Source organism: Anastrepha obliqua, chromosome 6, assembly GCF_027943255.1.
Source record: "Anastrepha obliqua isolate idAnaObli1 chromosome 6, idAnaObli1_1.0, whole genome shotgun sequence".
NCBI classification, from domain to species: Eukaryota; Metazoa; Arthropoda; class Insecta; order Diptera; family Tephritidae; genus Anastrepha; species Anastrepha obliqua.
The window spans coordinates 57641974-57666429 of record NC_072897.1 but is presented as its reverse complement, the minus strand read 5'-3'; the positions used below and the strand labels follow the sequence as shown (position 1 = coordinate 57666429).

General features: G+C 35.7%; 1 protein-coding gene across 1 annotated transcript in view; it reads right to left on the bottom strand.

Moving 5' to 3' along the window:
• Positions 1-23952, bottom strand: part of LOC129250045 (zwei Ig domain protein zig-8-like) — a 102896-nt gene extending 78944 nt beyond the window's left edge. Inside the window, exon 1 of the mRNA XM_054889691.1 lies at positions 23892-23952. The gene's annotated coding sequence lies outside the window, so the exon portion shown is untranslated. The remainder of the gene's footprint in view (positions 1-23891) is intronic.
• Positions 23953-24456: the final 504 nt, after the last annotated feature.

Sequence of the window (24456 nt, the reverse complement as noted above, 5' to 3'; positions counted from 1 at the left end):
CCTGTGTCGATGTCCATCTCAGAAGTGGCAGAGGAAAGCACGCGCGATGAAGAAATTATCGACGCAATGTCATGTATGGATAATAATTCTTGGGAAGCAGCATCTTCAAATAACTTGTATCCGCTTAGATTTGAGCTTTCAACTGTAGGCCAGATTCTTTTGAGGGGGACACGCATTATTATTCCCGTCACATTGCGTCAGAAAGTTCTTGAATTGGCACATGAAGGCCACCCGGGGGAGTCTGTTAGGAAACGTTGGTTACGATCGAAGGTATGGTGGCCACTAATAGATCGCGAGGTAGAAAAATTTGTAAAGAATTGCCGTGATTGCATTTTAGTATCAAGAGATTTAAAGCCAGCCCCAATGAGTAGAGCTCAGTTTCCTACAGGACCATGGATTTGTGTAGCCACAGACCTTTTGGGCCCCTTTCCGAATAGTGAATATATACTTGTCTTAATAGATTGCTACTCCAGATATATGGAGATTAAATTTCTGCGGTCGATCATTATCGACTCAATGAAAGAAATTTTCAGTAGACTTGGGTTTCCTAAATATTTACGAACCGACAATGGAAGGCAGTACATAAGCATGGAATTTCAGCAGTATTGTAAGACGTGTGGCATCCAACAAATCAAAACGCCTCCATATTGGCCACAGGCAAATGGCGAGGTAGAAAATATGAATAAAAATCTTGTTAAGCGACTGAAAATAGCCCACCTAAATAAAGAAAATTATAAAGAAGCAATACAAAATTTCATGCTTATGTACAATGTGACACCTCATGGCAGCACAGGTACTTCTCCATCTGAATTAATGTTCGGCCGGGTAATCCGTGATAAAATACCAAGTATCCAGGATTTAATGGGAGAGGTTTCGGATTCGGTAGAGAGAGACAGAGATTGCGTGAGTAAACAGAAAGGAAAAGAAACTGCTGATAGGAAGCGAGGAGCCAAAGAAATAGATACAGAAGTTGGAAACAAAGTTTACTTGAAAAATGTCGTGTTTCCACACAATTTCGTCCTAATTTCGACACCACAGAATATGAGGTTATAGAAAGGAAGGGAAACGTAGTAAAGTTGTTTGGTGGAGGTCGAACACTGATGAGAAATGTAGCACACTTAAAGAAAATACCACCAATTCCACCCACCACGGGGACCCAGTCTCACAGTTCTTCATTATCTCCCGAAGCACCTGTTTCGGTAGCCGCTCCTCCGGACTCTATTTCTTCCACAGGTACACAAAACTCTGAACAATCTGATCCCCCTGGGTTTGACGGAACTATTTCTTCGGGCCAAAGGTTAAAGCTCAAGCTGGTGAACAAAGGAGGGATGTGGCAACCCTGTTCGAGCAGAACTGAGAGCGCCACGATTGAGAGCAATAATGACATTTTGGACAGTTGAGTTGACATATGATTTGTGAAATGTAGCTTACAAAGTGTGGAAATAAAAGTTAAATTTATAGACTCAAAAGCGTGTTTTATTTGGCTGGTATTACACATATATTATTCGGGGGTTAAATGACAGTAATTTAACACGCACCCTTATGGCAATGAAATTATTAACGTGTAACGATTTATTGCGATGCCTTGATAGTTTAGCAGATGTACATATATTGTGCGTTCAAAGGTACAGATAGTGGTAATAGAAATGCAAACGAGGTAACACGAAATGTTACTCCAGAGAAAAAATCTGCAAAATGTTTTAATTGCAACGAGTATGGACACATTGCAGCAAAATGTCCAAAGCCTCCAAGAAAGGAAAGATGCGCAAAATGTAACAAGGTGGGACACGATTCTAAGTCTTGCCGCTATGAAAAATAAACGGTTGCGAAGGTAGTTAGAGAAAATTTATATCTACCGTTAATGTAAAGTATTTTGCTGAATGGCGACCAGTATTCGGCGTTTATCGATACTGGCAGCGCGACATCAATCATATCCGAATCCAAAGTACCAACCAATGCGGAAAAGAAAGCATGTGTTAGAAAGTTAGAGGGATTTGGGGGTGCAAGCGTTGAAAGCAAAGAAGAAATTGAAGTAAAATTAGTTATAGAAGGCGGCGCACTGAATACGAAATTGCAGATAGTACCCGATGTGTTTATGCCATGCGATCTGTTCATTGGACGAGATGTTTTGTGTCAAAAAGATTGTTCATTAGTTATACAGTCGGGAAATATGCAAATACAGAAAAATACTGCAAACGGTTTTAATATTGACGTATCGTTAAGCAAAGATGAAATGCATGAAAGACCTGTACTTTCCACGATAATTGACGACTTGCTTAAGCACAAAATAATTCGTCAGAGCTCATCGCCTTACGCAGCTCCAGTTGTAATAGCGAAGAAGTCAAACGGGGAAGATAGAATGTGCGTTGACTTTAGGGCACTTAATGCGGTCACGATAAAAAAACAATTTCCAATGCCAATAGTAGAAGAGCAGTTGTCAAAGCTTGGAGGTAAAACGTTTTTCACCACCCTTGATATGACTGCAGCATATTATATTATCAAATTCCATTATATGAGGAGAGCAAGAAGTTCACAGCGTTTTTGACGCCTGAGGAGTTATACGAGTATAATGTAATGCCATTTGGACTTCGAAATGCGCCAATGGTATTTCATCAGATGATTATTCATCTTGTACGTGGTTTGAGAAACCGAGACAAACAAAGAATGTTAGTGAAGGTTTGATGTCCTAGCCGAGTTTTTAGAGGCAGTACGAAATACTGGTCTCACGCTAAAACCAAGTAAATGTACTTTTATGTCAAGACATGTTAAATTCTTAGGCCATGTCGTAAGCCAAGAGGGTATTAAGCCTGGTGAGGAGAAAACAAAATCAATTAAAGCTTTTCCTCAACCCACTAATGTAAGTGAAGTCCGTCGATCCTTGGCTTAACAGGTTTTTTCAGGAAGTTTATACCAGATTATGGTAGTACCGCTACGCCGCTAACAACGTTACTAAAGAAGGCACAAACATTCGTGTGGACAGACGAACATGCCACAGCTTTTGAAAAATTAAAACATGCCCTTTGCACTCAGCGGGGGATAGTTTTGTTTGACGTAACAAAGAGCCACGAAGTACACACCGACGCTAGTTCCGTAGGGCTATCTGGAGTGTTGTTACAGCTAGAAGGCGAGAATTGGAAACCGGTACACTATTACAGCAGACGATGTAATGCTGCTGAGTCTACCTATCCATCACATGAATTAGAAGTATTGGCGATCGTAGAGACACTTGAACGATTACGAGTTTAATTAGTCGGCACACCATTTGTTGCACGAACGGACTGCAATGCAAATGCAATAACTAAGTCCACTACAGCATTGAAGCCGCGCACTGCCAGGTGGTGGCTAAGACTACAAGAATTTGATTTTACATGTAAATATCGACGTGGGTCTAAGATGCAGCACGCAGACTCACTTAATCGAGCGCCTGTTGAAATATCGAAAAGTACAAACACTGTTGCAGAAAACTGAAACTTAACCGAGGCACAACAGATGATTGGATTTACTGAATGCAACTCCAAAATGAAAATTTAAAACGAATAAGCGATATAATTACAGGGAAAGAAACGGCAGATGAAGCTACAATTAAGCAAATGAAAACCGGTTATACGATGCATAACAGTCGATTATTTAGAAAGGCTAAAAATGAAATGAAACTAGCAGTACCAAAGGCAGTAAGATGGCGAGTTGTTAAGTCATGTCATGATGACTCTGGACATTTTTCTTTAGAAAAAACATTACAGCGCCTATGCAAATATTTTTGGTTTCCACGTATGAGGAGGTATGTCAAATCATATTATACATAGCAGCTTGCGAAGAGTGTTGCTTAAATAAAATGAAGGGAGGTAAAACTCAAAGCCAAATGCACGTAAGCGATGTGTTGCCGATCCCATTTAGGCACATCTTTATTGATCATGTGGGTCCATTCCAAGGCAGCAAATCAAGGTTTTCGTACATATTAATAGTTGTATGCGGATTCAGTAAGTACGTAATACTAAAGGCAGTCAGAACTACGAAAACTGAACCAGTCATAAAAGCATTAGAAGAAATCATGGCCATTTTTGATCAACCACTTAAAATAACGTCAGATCGAGGTGCGGCGTTCACTTCGAACTGCAGTACGAACACCGAGGGCTAACGGACAGGCCGAACGCGTAAATAAAACAGTTATCAACGCTTTGAAATGTATGAGCGAAATGGCCAAAACATGGGATAAAATGCTTCCAAACATCCAATGGACGATTAATTCCCAACGTAATGAGGTAATAAAATACACGCCTAATGAACTTGTGTTTTATTTCAATCCTAGAGATGAACATACAACCGAATGATACAAGCTATAAACGATGATGATAAAGGTAATCCAGATATCGAGGTGAAACGTGATGAAGTAGCAAACCATATCATGGCAGCGAGAAATAAGTGGAAAGAGCGTTATGACAAAAGACTTAAAACTCCAAAAAAAATATGATGTTGGCGACTTAGAGGTCATTGATCATGTTCCAAATGCAACAGGTCTCCCCCATAAGCTGGATTCCGCATTTAAAGGACCATATATTGTTATGAAAGTACTTAACTACGACAGATAATTATCGAAGATCTACCAGACTCAACGCATACACAAAGACGTTATTGCAACATATGTAGTGTGGATCACATAAAACCGTGATGTGCATTAATTCCTGAACTTGATGGTATCGACGACGACGATGATTCGTCCATGTCAGGAAAAGCCGAGCTGTCACCGACAGTTTGCTTGTGAGAGGGCATTCGCTGGTTGACGTTCAAAAGGAGGGGAGTAGTCGTCGGTTCGTTGAATGTGCAGGTTGGATATTCCTGACACCCGTATACTCATTTTTTAATTAATTATAAGTTTTCGGTTTGGGTTTGTAAAAGTTTTATAAAATATAAATTTTAAAACAGAATAAAGACAAATTGGCTATTCTTGACACATTCATTTGTTCCTTTGCCAAACGAATTTTTTTTTCAATTTACATTTCTTACAGGGAATAATATACATATGTATGCATTTTATAGATAGTATAAAACTATGAAATTTAAAATAAATAAAAGAAAACTTTAAAGAATAGTATTTGTATGGGACAACTAAGTTCTATTGCATCTTTAGTAAATATAGTGTTGCACGCATATGTATGCACTGAAGCAACCATGACCTACCTCATATATCATGCAATAATTAGGGAGTAATATCCGATCGATATGCCTAACAAATGCTAAAACAATTCTCTTCTGCATATGCATCTACATATTTGCATGTGCGTATACAGTGCACTCGGGAAAACGTCAACACTAGTTTACGTCAACACTAGTTTACGTCAACATCCCAAAACGTCAACCCTTAATTTTTTACATTGTCTACTCTAAAACGTCAACCAAACCACAAAGCTCTAAAACGTCAACTTTAAATAAATCAAGATTTTGAATTAAGCAACAGTTAAAATACACAGTTTTGATCACACACACACATTTATTTCATGAAATTAGTTCAGAATTCGGGTATTCCCCTTATAATTAATAATAATAATTCCATCTCAATGTGTTGTCTTTTTTATGTTCAGTTGATTTTTTGTTCTCGTAAGTGCCACATTACCAAAATGTGTTCAAAACAACCGAAAGTGCTTAAATTACAAGAAAAGGCAAATATTTTGGTTTTATTAGAAAAGGCTGCAAGTGCGGTAGCTTTCGCAAAACAATATGGTATCTCAAAATCAACAATTAGCAAGATGAAAATGAAAAAAAATAAAATTTTGGACTGTGTCAATAATACGCTTTCCGGCCCGGGAAAAAGAAAGACATTAAGAGCATCAGAGTTGCCGAAAATGGAAAAGCGCCTGTATCAATGGTTTGTAAAGCAGAGAGAAGAGCATTATCCGGTTAATGCATTAGCGCTCAAACAAAAGGCTAAAGAGGAAAATTTTGCCAGAAAAGTCTTACGTATCAAGTGCCGAAAAAACTGCTCCGGGCGTAAAGACAGAAAAACAACGCGTTACTTTTTTATGTTGTGCTAATGCTTCCGGAAATCATAAGCTTAAATTGTTGGTGATTAGGAAGGCAAAAAATTCACGCATTTTCAAAAACTTTAACTGCCCAACTGAGTACAAGAGTTCCAAGTCCTCATGGATGATATCAGCTATTTTCTACGATTGGTTCCACAAATCCTTTGTGCCACAGGTTAATATTTGTTCTGCCACAGAAAAAATATCGCTTTTAATAGCTAAGATTTTCTAATTTTAGGTAACAGATTTTCTTTTAAAAAAGGACTTGCCAGTTAAAGCGCTCCTTCTGATAGACAATGCTCCATCTCATCCAAGTGAATTAGAGCTTAAAACAGAAGATGGAAACATAGTTGCAATGTTCTTTCCTCCGAATGTAACCCCACTTATCCAACCAATGGATCAAAACGCAATTAAAATAACGAAGCTGTATTATAGAAACAGTCTTCTATCATGGTAACAGCAAAAAAATCAGATCTAGTAGATTCTATGAAAGCTGTTACCCTCAGGTTTGTCGCTTTTTAAAATTATTTTAACGACACGACCAGTAACTTTATACATTTTTTAAGGTTGACTATACAGTATCATCCATTCAAAAGTGGAATGAAGATTTTCTACTGGGTAATGTTTCTAATTCGTGTGAAGCTGAGGAGTTAGAAGTGACCGATGATGATGACAACGATTTAGATACGAGTACAAATGTAAAGACAATAAAACCAAACGAAGCTGTCGAAATATTTAACCGGGCTTTGGATTGGGCTTAATGCAAGAATGTTGAGCAAAATGACCTAAATGTATTAAGACGTTTACGAGAGAAAGCTCTCCTCCAAGTATTGGAAAGGAAAAAACAACAGAAAAAAAAACCGATTTTTTTAGATGCATAAGTATGTATGTGAAATGTGATCTCTTTTGAAATGCGTTCCTTTAGTTTTAGTTAGGCTGAAACCTTTTTTTGTTCCTTTTTTGTATTTGTTTATGTTTTGTTTAAGTTTATAGTCAATAAAAACGTTTAAAGCACACTATCAATATGTTTTTTTATTAAAAGTTTCTACATTCATAATCGTCAACAATTTGTTAAACGTCAACACTCGTGGTTTTAATTAGTTGACGTTTTCCCGAGCGCACTGTATGCACATTTGATGCCCTAGCCTATGTACGTACATACATATATGTGTTTTGACATATACATATATAATTGATCAAACCAAACCAATTCTTTATAGAAAACGCTTCATTACAAGGCACACAGGAAGATGGCATATGCAAATATAAATATGTGAATTGAATTCAAGCAAAACAAGGCTTATTAATATAGGGTATGTTCAACAATGCATTATAATGCGCAACATACCATTTAAGAGTGAGCAGTGCGTTCAAAAATGCAAATATGGCAGTACTGCAAATGCAACGCGTTCTTAAACGTCATTTTTGTATCAAAAGTCGTGCATTATTTGCAGCAAAAATTTTCACACTGCCAATAAATACGCTAGTACAATGTCTGATGAAAAGTGGGTATTTAATTATTTATTTTAGCTTTTAATACAAAAATTGATGAAAAATACGATATTTAAACTTTATTTTATTATACTTTTCTTGGTTTTAGTGATTACTTTAGTACATCGGAGATAAAATTACTGCTCAGAGTCCGACTGAGCATGGAGAACGAGTTCACGTCGGGAAGGAGGAAAAAGAGCGTGCTCTGGGCTAAGGTCGTAGATGAAGTAAAAAAAGTTAATAAAGATTTAAAAATAGATAGAAACATCGCCCAGCGAAAATTTTCTAATTTACTCATCACATATAAGCGAATAAAAAAAAGCTTTACACGGTTTTTTTTCTTACATTTAATAAAAGACTATCGGTTTTTTCCTCACATACATACATCGTCCATGACCAAACTTAGTAACAATTCCATTTTACTGCACAGCGCGTTCATAAATGCAACAAATCTATTTGCAATTTTTCAACAAATCTATCAGTTGCATGAATTGTCACATTGACAGTGCTGCCAGCGCTGCAAGTACTGCGCATTATAATGCGTTTCTGAACATAGCCATACACATATGCATGTACATACAACCGCACACGCAGGGCACTCACTTTATTTCTTTAATTCCGAATGTCGTTCAAAGCTAAAATTATATGCCTAGCGACTACAAGAACAAAATGCATTCATAGGCGCAGGTGTAGCGGCCATCATTCTAGTTGCCATGGTGCTGAACAGCCTAAAATAGTCGCAGCGGCGCCGAACAGTTTCAACAAAAACTCATCATAAAAAAATTCATTGATAAATTCGAGCTCATATGTATATCTACGAGCAAAGTACTTTCATTCATAAAACGAGCCGCCCATATGCCAATTTTCTCGACCATTCGAAAATAGTCAATATTGGAATATTTCGCGTAGAATTATTTGCCAATATTTGGTAAATCTTGAATTTTTGTCAAGTCGAGTGCCCGCGGTTTCGTATATACATATGTATGTATGCATCAATATATGTATTATATGTAAATATGTTTTTCTAAATGCTCGACAACCGCGGCTGCTGTGCGTGAAGTGCGCATACAGCATACAGTAACTTGCAAAGAACTACATAAGTAGTATGAAAATGTTCTGTGTCGGACATTGCAATACTAGGGCAAAAATTTCCAAACAATTATTTTATATTCTCTCATAGATGAATATTTAATTAGTAGATTACTTTACGTATGTAGTTCTTGAATTGATAAAAAGTGCACAAAAACATATGCATATATCTGCAAAGTTAGAAACTTACTCTGAAATTAGAGCATTTGAAGATGCCTGTAAACATTTCAAGGTTACTGTACATACAATGCTGTGCCCATGAATGCGCGCAGGATTTCTTGAGAAATTTTACCGTAATATTTTTTGCTGTGGTAAGTGCACATATGTACATATACACAGCATATATATATGCGCATATGAATATATATTCACATATTTGTATTTGCATATGGGCATTTCGACAGAAATGTCAACCGAAGCCAAAAAATTTCAAGTCTATAAAATTATGTTGTTTTAACATATTTTTATAGGGAATCTATCAAATGTAACTAATGTAAACAAATTTTACATTTGTACAGACCACATTTTGAAATATTCAAATGCAAAGTCGAACCAGTGCAAAAGTTCCGTTTTAAACATTTCTGTTGTATGTTTTGTTTTGATTAATGATCTTGATGAGATATATTATGCCGTAACATTTGCTTTTTTAAATCTCGGTTTATATGTAAAGAATGTAAGAAAAATGTAAAAGGAACGATGCGATTGCCAATTACGGTAAATTTTTTCTTTGATTTACCGTATAACTCGATGTCGCGTGAGTTACATATTCAATTTCAAAATTAAATTCACATTGTAAAACAGACGAAATTGATGACTTTGTAAATAAAATAATGAACAATAAGTAAATGTAATTGGAAACGCATTTCCTGTTTTGCAACAGTTTGACTTACTTGAAAAAGTGAGGGACAGGAAATGCGGAATAAGATATTGACAACAATTTTGTAAAAATAAATATTAAATGCAGAATAAGCAAATATATATGTACGTTAGTTTAAGTCTAAATGTAATAATTGAAATTATAATAAATCAGTTGTTGAGAAGCCCTTCAAGCAAAAAGTTGTCTTTATTCTTTCATTTATTTTTTTTCTCTGCCGCTTGAGTAAAATACAAAATTGGCGCAGTCGGTAGGATCCTTTAATAAGTAAAAGGATCCAGTGAAACGAATTACGTGCGGTGAATAAACAAAATTTTTTATAACACCCAAATCCTAATCCTGCGAATCCGTAGCCAACTCAGAAGTTGACCGGACCCTCCAGGGTATAACTTAATTCAATAAAAAGAAAAAGTGAACACCACTAAAAAAATAAAGTGCAGTGAACATTGATTCAATAAAAAGAAAAAGTGAACACCACTAAAAAATAAAGTGCAGTGAACATTGATTCAATAAAAAGAAAAATTGAACACCACTAACGATAAAAGTGCAGTGAACAATTCTTCATTACAAAGAACAGTGGACACCACAAAATATAGGGTTATTCAATAGTGCAGTGAATACACAGAAATTCGTGTACTAGCCACCAAACGATAATCAAGTGAAAAGCTACAAGAAAAGTACAAAATTAGACAAGCCAGGCAGAAGGAATTCGATAAAAGAAGGATGGAGCAGGCCCAACAGGAAATGGCACCGGTAGATCTAGTAGAGCAGCTCGCACGAAGGGAGCAACAACTCGAGCAGCTTAGATTGGCCTATCTAGATCTTCAACAAAGGCAGCAACAAGACCAACACAAACTGGACAGAATACTGAAGACCATCAATCACCTACCAGTATTTACAGGACATGGAGACATTACAATAAATTCATTCTTCAGCAGCGTGGAATATTTAATATCAACGCTCGAAGATGAAGGACAGAGAAAAGAAACAGTACGAACCATATACTACAAAACAATCCAAGGAGAAGCCAAAAACGCAATCATCAACTTCCCGGAACCGGACAACTGGAAATTAATTAAAGACACACTGAAATTGAGGTATAAACCAGACACGGAGCCTCATGAAATCTACAAGCAAGTTGCCAATCTACGAGTCAATACGGTGAGTGAGTTAATTACTGTAATTCAGAATATTAAGTATAAAAGTGACGAGTTAATTGTATATTATAATGGTGAACTTGGCATAGACTTGACAAACATAGACAGCTTGTTAGTGAATACTATAAAAGAGATGACTCAAGGGACATTACTCGACAAAATTTACGAACAAAGACAATTAAAAGATATTTTGTATATAATGAATCAAAGAAGGTTTGAAGACACATGCATAAGACCCGAATACAAGAGATTCGGAAGAGAAGAAAAACATAGGGGACAATTTCATAATAAAACATCGTATAATAATCAGAATAGGACATATAATAATCAAAATAGGGATGAAAGAAATAACCGACAATTTCAAGAAAGAAATAAGTGGACTAATGATTTGTATAGGCGCGAAGAGCAAAACGCTTTTAATAATCCTTTAAATAATTCGGGAAGATTCAGATTCCAAAATGACGCAAGAAATAATAACACCCCAAGACAGTTCCAACGTGTACCACAAATGGGACACGCTAGGCCGTATTCCAACCAAGTTCGCTGGCAACCGCCTAGACAAAACCGCATGGAACCCATGGAAGTGGACAATATTGAAAGGTGTTATAACAATCCTCGAGTGGCAGGACACCCTAATCATAAGTTTGGCCAAGATCGCTTAAATTTAGGTAGGCAAAGCCCAGAAGGACCTGAAATTAATAATACCATTTTTTTTACGAGGCAGCCACTGAATGCCTGCCAAAGATAACATTAAAGATCGTAAATAAAGAATACGTAGCACTAATAGATACAGGTGCCAGTTTTAGTTTAATTAATAAGGAAATAAATGATTTTGATATACATAAATTAAAATATCCCATAACATTTAGTACATTAACAAATAAAGATACAATAAATTATGAAGTATACACAAAAAGCCCGGAGCAATTTAATTTACCTAACAATGCCAGGATTCGTTGGAAGATCACCCCATTAAAAGGGAGAACTTATGATTTCGTTATAGGTATCGATATATTAAACTTTTTAAATGCCCAAATAAATATAGAAAAAGGACGAATAACACTAAATGGAAAAATATCTTATTTTATTAATAACCCACATAAATTTAACCAAATTTACATGCTTGAAACTGGTGATCCTAAATTCGAAAGGTTTCAATTAAATCATTTAATTAATGAAGAACGTGGTGAAATTATAAAAAATAAAGTGGCAGATTTTTTAAGTAGACTAGAAAATAGTGAGGACACTATTTCAGAAAAAGCGGGGAGTGAAAATACCATGGTAGAAAATACCAATATTTTAAATTTTTTTTCAGTTAACAATATAGAAGATGATGTTACAATGGCAACAGTACATTCAGCCGAGGAAGAATTGGGTGATCATTTTTTTATAAAAGAAGAAATTGTGAATAAGTACAAAACCCAAATAATATTAACAAATAATAAAACGGAAGAATTTAAGGAAGTACATGGGAAAAGAATTATTTTTATTGCAGAAAGTGACTTTAACCTAATGGGAGACATTTTTAGAAGATACATTTCAAAAGGGAAAATAGGGATATTTTCGGAACTATCCGAACACAACTATAATATAGTACAAGAGAAGCTTATAGATATGTATTCAAACGATAGCCAGATTAATTTTACTAAGTGCACCATGAGAGCACAGGACATTGAAACTGAAGTGGAAGCAGTAAAACAAATATCACTGTATCATGTAAGAGAGAGTATGCACTCTGGCATACAAGAAACTTATAATAAAATCAAAAATATAATATATTTTCCAAAACTCATGGAACTCATCCAAGTGGTAATTAATCAATGTGACATTTGCCAAGAAGTAAAGTATGAACGACATCCGATTAAAAATAAATTTCATTACACAGAAACTCCTTCAGATAAAAACCAAATCATACATATGGATACATACGTAATCAAAGGATTTACCTTTTTGACGACTATAGATAAATTTTCAAAATTTGGCGCAGCGTATCCATTGAATGACAGAAATCACATGACTATAATAGAAAAACTAGAAGAACATATCACTAAAATAGGAAAACCAGATAAAATAATAGCAGACAATGAATTTAAGACAATAAGGATAAGGGAATTTCTAACAGAACAAGGAATCGAATTACATTTATCTAAGCCCAACAGCCATACAGGAAATGCCGATATAGAAAGATTTCATAATACGATGGCAGAAAAGTTTAGGATTTTGTACCAAACTAATAAAAATTTACCTATCCAACAATTAATTCAACGAACAATCAGAAATTATAACGAAAGGTATCATTCGAGTATTAAATGTGCACCAAAAGACGTTCAGGAAGGACGTTTAGATCTAGGAAAAATTAAACAAAACTTAGAAGAATGCAAAAGAAAGAAAATTGATAAACTTAATTTAAAAAGAGAGGACTATAAAGAAAAAAGACGTGAGGGATTCATAAAGAACTACAAAGCGGTTAGGCACAAAGAACAACCTAAATATAAAAAAGGACTGTTAGAAAATATTCATCCATGCAACATTAAAAGACAATATAAATTTACAGATAATGACCATACTGATACTAATAATGACCTCGACACCGACAATTAAAGGAGAACTGACCACAATTGAGTTAAAAGACCAAACAGGATTCACGCACATTCAGTTAGGACTTCAGGAAATAGTTAAGGATACAGATATAGTACTCCATATAATTGACGTTAAACAAATAGAAGATATTATTAATGAAATGACAGAAAATATTTTACAAGTAAAGACAATTAACAAAAATGTATTACAAACAGAATTATTAGAAGCGAGAAATAAGTTAATGACATTAATACCAATAGAAAAAAGACATAAGAGAGGACTTGTAAACGCAATAGGTACTGTAGCTAAATGGACATTTGGCACAATGGACGATGACGTCAGACAGACAATTCAAAAACATTTAACACAAACGGGCGAAATGTTGAATCAACAAATACACATAAATGAACATTTTAATTTGGCAATGAAACAAATAAGAAATATTGTACAAGATGATAGGAAAGAAATTGAAAAAGTACTTAACAGTATAAATAAATTCATAGACGAAGAAAATCAACAACATATGTACTTACAACAGATGACAAAAATTCAGTTAATAAAAAGTAAAATAGAACAAATCCAAGACAATGTAGTCGCAGCTAAATATGGTATAGTTCACCCAAATATTCTAACAAATGAGGAAATTACCAATTATGATATTGATTTCAATAAATTAAAATATTTACAACTAGGAATAGCAACTTTTAATAATACCTATCTAATATTAAGCATTAAAATTCCAAAATCATTCTTACAAATAAAAATAAGAAAAAAAGAAATAGAAGCAGAAATAGAGGAAGTTTTTACTTATAAAGATAAAATTATGAAATTTGAAGAAAATAAACATTTCAGACAACTAAAACCCAGCACTCATTGTATAATAACAAAAAATTGTAAATTAATATCAAGTAAAGAATTAGAAATTATAGCACTAGACGAAAAAACAGTTCTAGTTAAAAATGCATTCAATTTATTTGTAAATAACACATGTAACATAAATGACACTGTTTTGAACGGAAATTACGCAATCCAATTTAACAATTGTTCAATAAAAATTAATGATTATTATTACTCTAATTGGATTGAAAAATTCGAAGGAAATATTATGAGATTGCAATATGACAATATAAAAAATTTTACAGAAAAACTTACATTCGAACAAATAGATGAAGAGAATAAAATAAATTTCAAAAATATATCTAATTTGAAAATTCATAACAAAATCATATACGGGTGTAATTTCTTTCTAATTTTAACAATAATATTAATAATTGTCATTTGGAGAACAAAACTAAAATATATTAAAATAAATCTAAACAAAAGAATTCAGGAGAATTCTAATCTAAAGGGGGGAGAAGTTACATATTCAATTTCAAAATTAAATTCACATTGTAAAACAGACGAAATTGATGACTTTGTAAATAAAATAATGAACAATAAGTAAATGTAATTGGAAAAGCATTTCCTGTTTTGCAACAGTTTGACTTACTTGAAAAAGTGTGGGACAGGAAATGCGGAATAAGATATTGACAACAATTTTGTAAAAATAAATATTAAATGCAGAATAAGCAAATATATATGTACGTTAGTTTAAGTCTAAATGTATATTAATAATTGAAATTATAATAAATCAGTTGTTGAGAAGCCCTTCAAGCAAAAAGTTGTCTTTATTCTTTCATTTATTTTTTTTCTCTGCCGCTTGAGTAAAATACAAAATTCGTGCGACATTGAAAAAGAACATTTGTTATCAGTATTATTAGGAGCAAATAGATATTTTTTTTGCTAATTAAATAAACAAAACTTTGCTGGAAAATAATCAGCGCTTTGCTCTTTTTACTTATTTAAAGCTTGTATCGTGCGACATCGTAAGTGTAAAATGTACAGATTCAAAATAAATTTTCGTTCGAAAATATCTTTATTAGCATATGTAAATACAAAATATAAAATTTTTGAATGTAGATGAGTAAAAACGGCGGCGAGAAAAATAAGGCGAACTGTAAACGGTGGAGAGAAAGGTTAAAGGATGATGAAACAAAATTACAAAACTACAAATTAAGAAACAAGGAAAGAATGCGGAAAGCTAGACAGACGTGGAGAGCACTGGGTGAAGGCAAAGAAGATATAATTCAAGAAAAACGGAAATATAATCGCATACGACAACGAGAGAGGCGCCAAAAACTCTTAGAAAATGGAATGTTATATGCACGTCAAAGCCAAAACGCATCTTACAAATGTAGACAAACCTTGGCGAAAGCTGTTAAAAAAGTGGAGAAAGCGATGCCAAAAGACATGCACAGAAGGCTAAAAGTTCTTGAAGTCCTGGTAAAAAAATATAAGCAGTTTGAAGAAAAGAAAAACGTTAACCAATCCAGCAGAACCGTACCAGAAAGCCTAATTATTGCCATCAATGCTTTTTATCAGAATGATAATATTAGTGTGCAAGCTTCGGGAAAGAAAGACGCCATTATAATTGAAGGCAAATTAGTAGCTAAGCGCTTTATGTTAATGACTAGTAATGCCAGTTCTCACGGAAAGGGAGCCGTTGATGGAGTTGGAGCCGTCATTAAAAGAAAAGTGTGGCAAATAACAAAATCTAAAAACGTTGTTTTACCAGATGTACTATCGTTATATCAATGCGCACAAAACAACACAAATGGAATTAAAATGTATTTTATGCCATCTGCTCAAATTGAAAATTTGTCTCTTTATTATAAGTTGGACGAAAAATGGAAGGAAGTGAAAAATATTCCAGGTATATCCCAGTTGCATTCGTTTTGTTGCGATGGCCAACAGTTAGGAGCAGCTAGGACTGCATATTCCATTAAAAGAATTTTATTTGACATTAGTAATACTATTCTCAGTTAAGTTAGTTTCCGTTCTTTGTTTTTACATAGTATATAAGATTAATATACTTATTTTTGTTTTTCTTTATTGAAGATATTTTGTTAAGTTTATAATTTTGGTTGTGAAAATAAATATATTGAATATATCGTCCCCGTAGTATAACAATAGCCTATGTGCTCATAGGCTTATATTTTTTTATTGAATTTTTGGATTCTCCATCGTCGATTTTATATGTGGTCAAAATTTTGTCAAATTCTAGTTCCACAAAGTGGGTCAAAACGTCAGTAAAAAAATAATAAATATTTACAGACATAACGAGATTTGAGTGAGAGCTACTTTCGACAAAAAGTTTGAAATTCATTTTCTCAAAACATCAAAAAATTTATAGGCTATTTTAATACTAAGGGGACGATATTAAAAATCATTTATAATCATCTTTTGCATGTCTAATTACATAAAAAGTAAAAAAATAAACATAAAAAGTATGATGGAACAAAATGTCGCATGCTATTCATAGTGCTAATCAAGTGCTATAGCTTTCGCCTTTTGTCAAAATAAAATAATGTTTTGGTATATGTTTTTTTTCACTTTGAATGCGTACGAATGTCGCATTCGACATTGGAGAAATGCCCATATGTCATATTTCTGTGTGCCTGGTAATGAAGCGTTTTCTATTGAGGATTTAGATTTGGTTGAAGGGAATTCAACAAAGTTTTACAGAGCACCCTTCTTACCTTTAGACAGAAATAATTATGTACATATATACTATAATTTTGGATGATTTGGAAAAAATTCAAATATATAGGTCATATTAAAAAGCTACCTTACATTTTTTGCTTCTAATCACCAACAAATTCTTATCGACTGTTGCTAAATTTATATAATTCAGCCCCTTACAGTTAACTTTTAGTGAAAATTGTGTCTGTGGTGATTAGCCTTCGCAAGACGAGTACCCCTCGAAATTCCATACGTTCCTGTCATTGAGACTTCTCTATACATTAACGTTCTCTGGAACACGGTTACGAGATGTAGCTGAGTAGAAAGCATTACGAAGCGTCAAGTTGGTGCCGAGGGTGAGCTTAGGGTAAAGTTTGCAGATACTCTCCTCCATGTTGTCTTTCATTCTGCGAATAGCAGTGTGATATGGCGCCGCAAGCATTTTTAGATTTTTTTTTACGTGATGACCGTAGATTTCAAGAGCGTAGTTGATGACAGAAAGGATAAGAGCCAGTGATGGTAAATGTAGGGAAAATTCCCTACATGTAGGGATTGTTGTCGAAAAATGTGGGTGTAGGGAAAAGAAGGACAGATTTTTTTAAATTCTGTAAATGTAGGGAATTTTCAAGAAGAACAGAAAAAAATTTAAAATTGCGGAAAAAATTAAAAAAGTTCATTTAAAATAAAAATCCGCAGTAAGATTTCATGCCGGACTTTTTTCCTTATGGCAGCATACTTTTAAAAGCGTTAATACGGCAGCATTGCCATTTTTTTCTTCGTTAACGCTAACGGAATTTTTTCTTCGCGCGATAATTGTTAGTTGTCCTACGTTTTCTTTAAAGTAAGTTTGCAATTATTTTAATTTTAGCTATTTTTATATTTAAAATGCATATATTTTACAGAAATGAGCTGCTTCTCTTCGACTGACTCTTCGGAGGAACACCAAGAAAAGCAATGCAAACATAGAAAACATAAATTCAAAAACAAGTGGCTTGACGACGACAATTTCAGTGGCTGGTTGGAAGCTGTGGCTAACGATGTATTTATATGCAAATGCGCTGCGTGCGACAAAGTTTTGAACTGCGGCAAGTCTGATTTGCAGAAGCACGCTGAAACAAAAATGCACAAAAAAAAATTGAAGGCAATAAAAAAGATGCCTAAAATAAACAGTTTTTTTAAGAAAAATCCGAGTAAACCAAATGGTTCAAAAAATTTCGAAATAAGACTTAGCATGTTCTTCGCTGAGCATAATGTCGCGTTGAAAGTGGTGGACCATTTAATCCCACTATTAAAAGAAATCGTGCCGAATTCGGAAATAATAAAAAATTGTGAACTCGGAGGAAAGAAGTGCACCAGCATAGTAAAAAATGTATTGGCAAAAGAAGAAAAAGACAATTTAATAGGACTATGAATAAGTTCGTGCGGTTTTTTTCGAAATTTGAAACTTTATTGACGTAAAATGGTTACAAATTTAATATTCAAAGTATTGTCCATCGCTTACTACTACTTTTTCCCATCTTTCTGGCAATTCACGGATTCCCTTTGTGAAAAATTCGGTCGGTTTTGCCGCAATCCACGAATCGATCCATTTTTTGACTTCATCGTAATTACGGAAGTGCTGGTCAGCCAGGCCATGTTGCATCGATCGGAAGAGATAGTAATCGGATGGCGCAAGGTCTGGACTATACGGCGGGGGGGTAGGACATCCCATTTGAGCGTTTCTAAGTATGTTTTGACCACTTGTGCAACATGTGGCCGAGCATTGTCATGTTGCAAAATAACTTTGTCGTGTCTATCGGCGTATTGTGGCCGTTTTTCTCGCAGTGCTCGGCTCAAACGCATCAATTGTCGTCGGTAGACATCCCCCGTAATCGTTTCATTCGGTTTCAGTAGCTCATAATACACAACACCCAGCTGGTCCCACCAGATACACAGCATAACCTTCAGGCCATGAATATTCTGCGCCGACGTCGATGTTGAAGCATGGCCAGGGTATCCATACGTTGCCCGACGTTTTGGATTGTCGTAATGGACCCACTTTTCATCGCCAGTCACAATTCGATGCAAAAAACCCTTTCTTTTGTGCCGTTGAAGCAGTTGTTCGCATGCCATAAAACGGCGTTCAACGTCTCTTGGCTTCAATTCATACGGCACCCAATGGCCTACCTTTCGGATCATTCCCATGGCTTTTAAACGTTTGGAAATGGTTGATTGATCAACTCCCAAAGTTTTTGCAACCTCTTCTTGCGTTTGAGCCGGATCTTGATCGAGCAATTCTTCCAATTCGGTATCCATGAACTTTGGCGGCGCACCCTCGCGTTCTTCGTCTTCCAAGCCAAAATCACCACTTTTAAAGCGTGCAAACCACTTCTGGCACGTTCGCTCAGCTAGAGCATGCTCACCATAAACTTCCACCAAGATACGATGACTTTCCGCTGCTTTTTTCTTCATATTAAAAAATTCCCCGCAAAAACACATTATTTGGCACGAAATTCGACATTTTCAAGTGTGGTAAAAATATTGTTGTTTACGCTTCAAATAAAAAACTTATACTGACGTTTGTGCCTTACGACAGTAGCTCTCCAATGAATGTTTGGAAATGTGGATCGATGGAATAATAATCAAGTTACGCCATCTGTTGTAAAACCGCAAGGAACTTATTCATAGTCCTATTAGTAAAAAAATTAAAAGTAAACAAATTTTCCATAATGGTCGATGAGAGCACAGACATCGGACTCAATAAGCATATGTGTCTCCTGGTGAGTTTTTTCGACGAGGAAAGCGAGGTATGTGCAGCGATGGTGCCAGTGTAATGATCGGACAGCATAATTCCCTTGCATCAAGATTAATTAGGGACATACCAAATGATATAGTTGTAAAGTGCATCAGTCATTCTGCTGCAATTATTGCAAGTAAGACTTGTTTAACGCTACCCAGAGGACCTGAAGATCTTTTGCGGCAAATCGGTTCGTACGTTTCGGGAAGTTCCAAAAGATGCGCGCAATTAGAAGCTCTGTAGGAAATGCTAAACGAGAAGAAAAAGAAAATCATTCGGACTTGTACAACCAGGTGGCTCTCTCATCACAAATGCGTCGAAAGTGTATTATTGGCATTTTTTAACCAAGCTGTCACGCAAGACAAATTAAAATCAACAGAGGCGATTTTATTTGAGCTCAACTACCAATGCAATAAGGTTTATTATATTTATTTTTTCTCAAGTATGTACTCAATTACTTCAATACTCTAAACGCACTTTTTCAGTCGAAAGCACCTTTAATACAGGTACTCCAACGAGAATCAATCAAAATATTTTTAGGCTTAGGTCAAAATTTTATTAAAAAGTCTGAACTTAACATTACTTGTGCTGTTAGATCGCCACATATTTCTCTACCGCTTGAGGAAGTTTTTCTCGGATATGCATGTAACGAGCTCCTAAAAACTGTTCCAAAAACGGCTGCAAACAAAATTAGAACTGATTGTCTATTACTGCTTTGGAAGAGATACAAAGGAGATTACCGCTCAAAACTGAGCTATTCAAAGAAATTGAGTTTTTAAATCCAGAAGTTGCAATGGCAGTAAAAGGAAACAAAAATGATCTCACATTTGAGAACTTTTGTAAAATAGTATGCCAACTCTCTCCTACAAGAGTGGAGAACGTTTGAGTTCAATTTCTCTGAAGACGAAGAATCTCACCTTTTAAAGATGGGAGTTGAAAAGTTTTGGAGCGAAGTCTGTAAACTTAAAAATTTCAATTACAATTTTGTTTTTCCTATTTTGGCTAAAGTAGCGAAGTTCGTTTTATCTTTACCTTATGGTAATGCAGACTCCGAGAGAATTTTTTCTATCGTAACAGATGTTCGCACCAAAAAAAGGAATAAGCTCAGTCATCAAGTTTTAACTCCGGTTTGCATTATTCGTTCTTTTTTGCAAGACGAAAGTCAAGATTGCTGCAAATTTCAATGCAATGAATCTCATTTCAAGAAAATGGTATCTGCAGAACTCAGGAATTCTTAATATTGACACTATGTTCCTTAGCGAAAAGCAAATGAGTACAAAATACAAACCTTTGTATTGTTTTGATTAGTAACTTAGCTTTAGAAAACGAACTGAAACTAATTTTTGTGATCTTAGTATAAAAACTCTGTTATGTTTTCTTTTTAAGTTTGTCTTATTTTAAACAAAACTAAATGTAATGAAAAAGTCTAATTTTTAGTCTTTTTGCTGAGCTTTTTTTATATGTATGTATATGTGTTTATTAGGGCGGGTCGATTTAAAAATCGGTCATTGCTCTGTAAAAATCGTATTCTAGGGATCAAAATAAGAAACTTTACCGAAGGAACCATAACTCTAAAACGAATTCTGATGTCCCCCAATTTGGGTCGAACTAAAAATCCCACTTTGACCCATTTAGAGTGATCCAATCGAGTCCAAATGTATGACCGACCCCCCCTAACTTTGGACGGCCGATCCACCAATGCCAGTGGCACACCACCTGGAACTCCCCTGGGGGGTTTTCCATAGAATCATTTCAAAATATCACCATTTTTGTCCTTTACATGAGAAAAGAAACTGAAAAGTTCGACCCAGATTGGGGGACATCAGAATTCGTTTTAGAGGTATGGTCCCTTCGGCAAAGTTTCTTATTTTGATCCCTAGAATATGATTTTCACAGAGCAATGGGCGATTTTTTTGCCTCCCCACAAATCGACCCGGTCTAGTGTTTATAATATGATGAATATGTGTATTTATATATATTTGAAATAAAATTTGTTTTTATTATAAAGTGGCAAATCAGCACCAAGTCCAAAACTTATGCAAATAATTCAATTTTGACGTTGCAAGTGTCTGATTATAGTGTAAACACAAGAGAAAAAAATGTAGGGAATTTTGTACGGAAAATTTTTTGTAAGCGTAGGGAAAAGTAGGCAATTTTTTTGGGCTGTGTAGGGATTTTTCAAAAAATCATTTACCATCACTGATAAGAGCTCTTACAACGTTGACCAGTAAAGCTGGGACAATAAATGAACGCTTGGAGGACAAGTATTTTACAATGTTTGAAATCGTTATCAGTCTATCTCTGAGGTACTGGCAATGGTATTTAAATGAGTATTTGCTGTCTAGTACAATTCCAAGAAACTTGAGAGTATGTGAGCATGGCATATTTGTATTGCTGAATGTGAGTATTGGGAAACTACAATTATGTTTTTTGCAAATATGTAGTAACTTGGACTTAGTAAAGGAAATGGAAGCGTCGGAGGAAGAGGACCATGAGGATAAAATGGAGAGAATTTCCTCGAAAGTAGAAACTGTCGAGTTAAGGTCAGAAAATTTTGAAAACAGGAGAATGTCATCGGCATATGTTTGATGCCGGATATTGGGGAAATTAGACAGGATAGAGCTTATTTCGTCAAATGCTATTGTGACGAGAAGGACCGATAGGGGTGAGCCCTGAGGAGTGCCGTTATCAAGAGGTAGAGTGGGTGGGAAATATTGGAAATAAGAACTTTGGAAAGAAAGGATTTAACAAAGTTGTAGATGCGACGCCCAACCTTTCATTTGATGAGTTGCCTTAGGATGACCTGTAAGCCAATACGATTGAAGGCCTTTTCAAAGTCGAGTGAAAGTAACGAAACATGATTTTTGTTGGATAAGGCGATATGAATTGGTCTAGATGTAAGAGAGCATCGATAGTGCTTTGGCCCTTTTTGAAGGCTACCTGATTTGGATGGATTAGATTGTTAGAATGAAGATACCAGGAAAGTCTAGGGCAAACCAGATAGCCTTTTTATATAAGCCCACACTTTTTTCGGTTCGGAAGAGGAGTTGATGCTGCTAGTGAATTTCTGGTAACAATCGGTTTTGGCAATTTTGGCTTTGCGTCCGAAAAGCGCGTTTGGTTTCTTATAGGTGACTAGGTTTATCGGTAAGTCATTTCGTTTAAACTGTTGCCGTTTTCGTTGCTTATTTAGCCTTAGTGCCGAGAGTTCGCTGTTTCACCAGAAAGGGAATGGTTTGAGTAGTTTGACGGAGGATTGAGGGATAGTTTGGTGAGCTGTGGTACGAACGATTTTTTGTAGTCTGGAGGTTTCCTGGTTGATGTTGGATGAAAAGGGGAAGGATTCGGAGTAGAGAAGGCAGTAGTTTTCGAATTTGGTCCAGTCCGCTAAGTCTGCTTTGAAGACTATTCTGTGTTTATGGACGGGTGAGCGTCGGGGAGAGGATATTTAAATATGGATGGGAAAGTGATCGCTACCGTGTAAGTCATCGATGCGGTGCCAATCGGTTGTGGGGCAGAGTGATGCAAAGCAGAGTGAAAGGTCAATATGTGCGAAAGTAACGTGGGTGGCGAAGTGGGTGGGGGAACCATCTTTAAGAATAACGCAGTTGGAACTGAGTATATCATCTTCAATTAATCCCCCTCAAGAATTAGCTGAGGGAGATCCTCCAAGGGGGCTCAAGGCATTAATTGAGAGAAATGGGTGAGAAAGGAGTAGAAGGGGAAGGATTCAAGTTGTGAGAGGTGGAAAGAGCAGTCTGCTTTGAGTTTTCAAGAAGTTATTCATGGGATAATGAATTATTCTTGGAGGATGATTTTGTAGAATTTGTTTTTGAATTTTTTGTGTTTGAGATTTTTTCTTTGTTATTAATTTTGTTTATATTTGATATGTTATCGTTGTTGGATGGTGTATTAGCCACTCTGGCAAAAGTGGGAGTGGCAGATGTACTATTGGGTTTTTTTATATTTGAGGTGTTGTCGTTCTTTATACCAGTATTTGCCACTCGGGCGAAGTGGAGGAGGCAGATTTGCTGGGAAGTTGTTTTTTGTAAGTGGTGATGGCTTCTCTTATGGTACATTTATGTATAGTTTTAATTTTAAGTATTTCTTTTGATTCAATAAACTTGGGACAAGTATTCGATGATGAGGGAGGTTCCCCTGCGCAGTTAGCACAGTATACTCTAGAGCATTCTACAGGGGAGGAGTGGTTGGGAGAGAGGCTACAAACCACGCAAGCTGGAGTATTGTTGCACCGTTTGGCTGTGTGTCCTAACAGACTACAATTTTTGCAGCGCCAACGTCAAGGGTACGCCAGGCGACTTCTATTCGGCTAGGAAGTGTATACTTACCGAATGTTAGTAGCACTGCACCGGTACTTACACGGGACCCTTTTTCTAGTCGTGTAAATTTGTGCACAGCGGATACACCTTGTTCTTTGAGGCCATCAATTATTTCATCATCCGGAAGGTGGCAGATGAAGGGAGCGTATATCGTGCCCTTAACGGAGTTTAGTGTGGCGTGAAGAGTAACTTCGACCTCACCTGCACCGAGAAGATATTTTGTTGCCAAGAACTTTTCAGCGATTTTGTGGTTTCTTACGCGCAGTAGAAGACTACCATCGCGTAGTGTCGAAATGTTGTTTACCTCTTTGCTAATAGCTTGTATACCTTTGTATACAACAAAGCAGGAGGCGGATGCAAGTGTTTTGTTGGCGTGCAGAGACTTGAATATAAGGTACTTCGGGTCATCCTTTTTTGTTATCGGTAGTTCCGGGAAGAGATCCAGCGTTGAATATTTGGGTTTTTTCCTTTTCGTTCTCTGGACTGGGGACAATAGGGCGAACCTATTGTCTCCAAGTTTGTTGACCCCGGGGGGCATTGAAGTTGTTGTTAGTTGTAAGTGAGTGTGTATGGT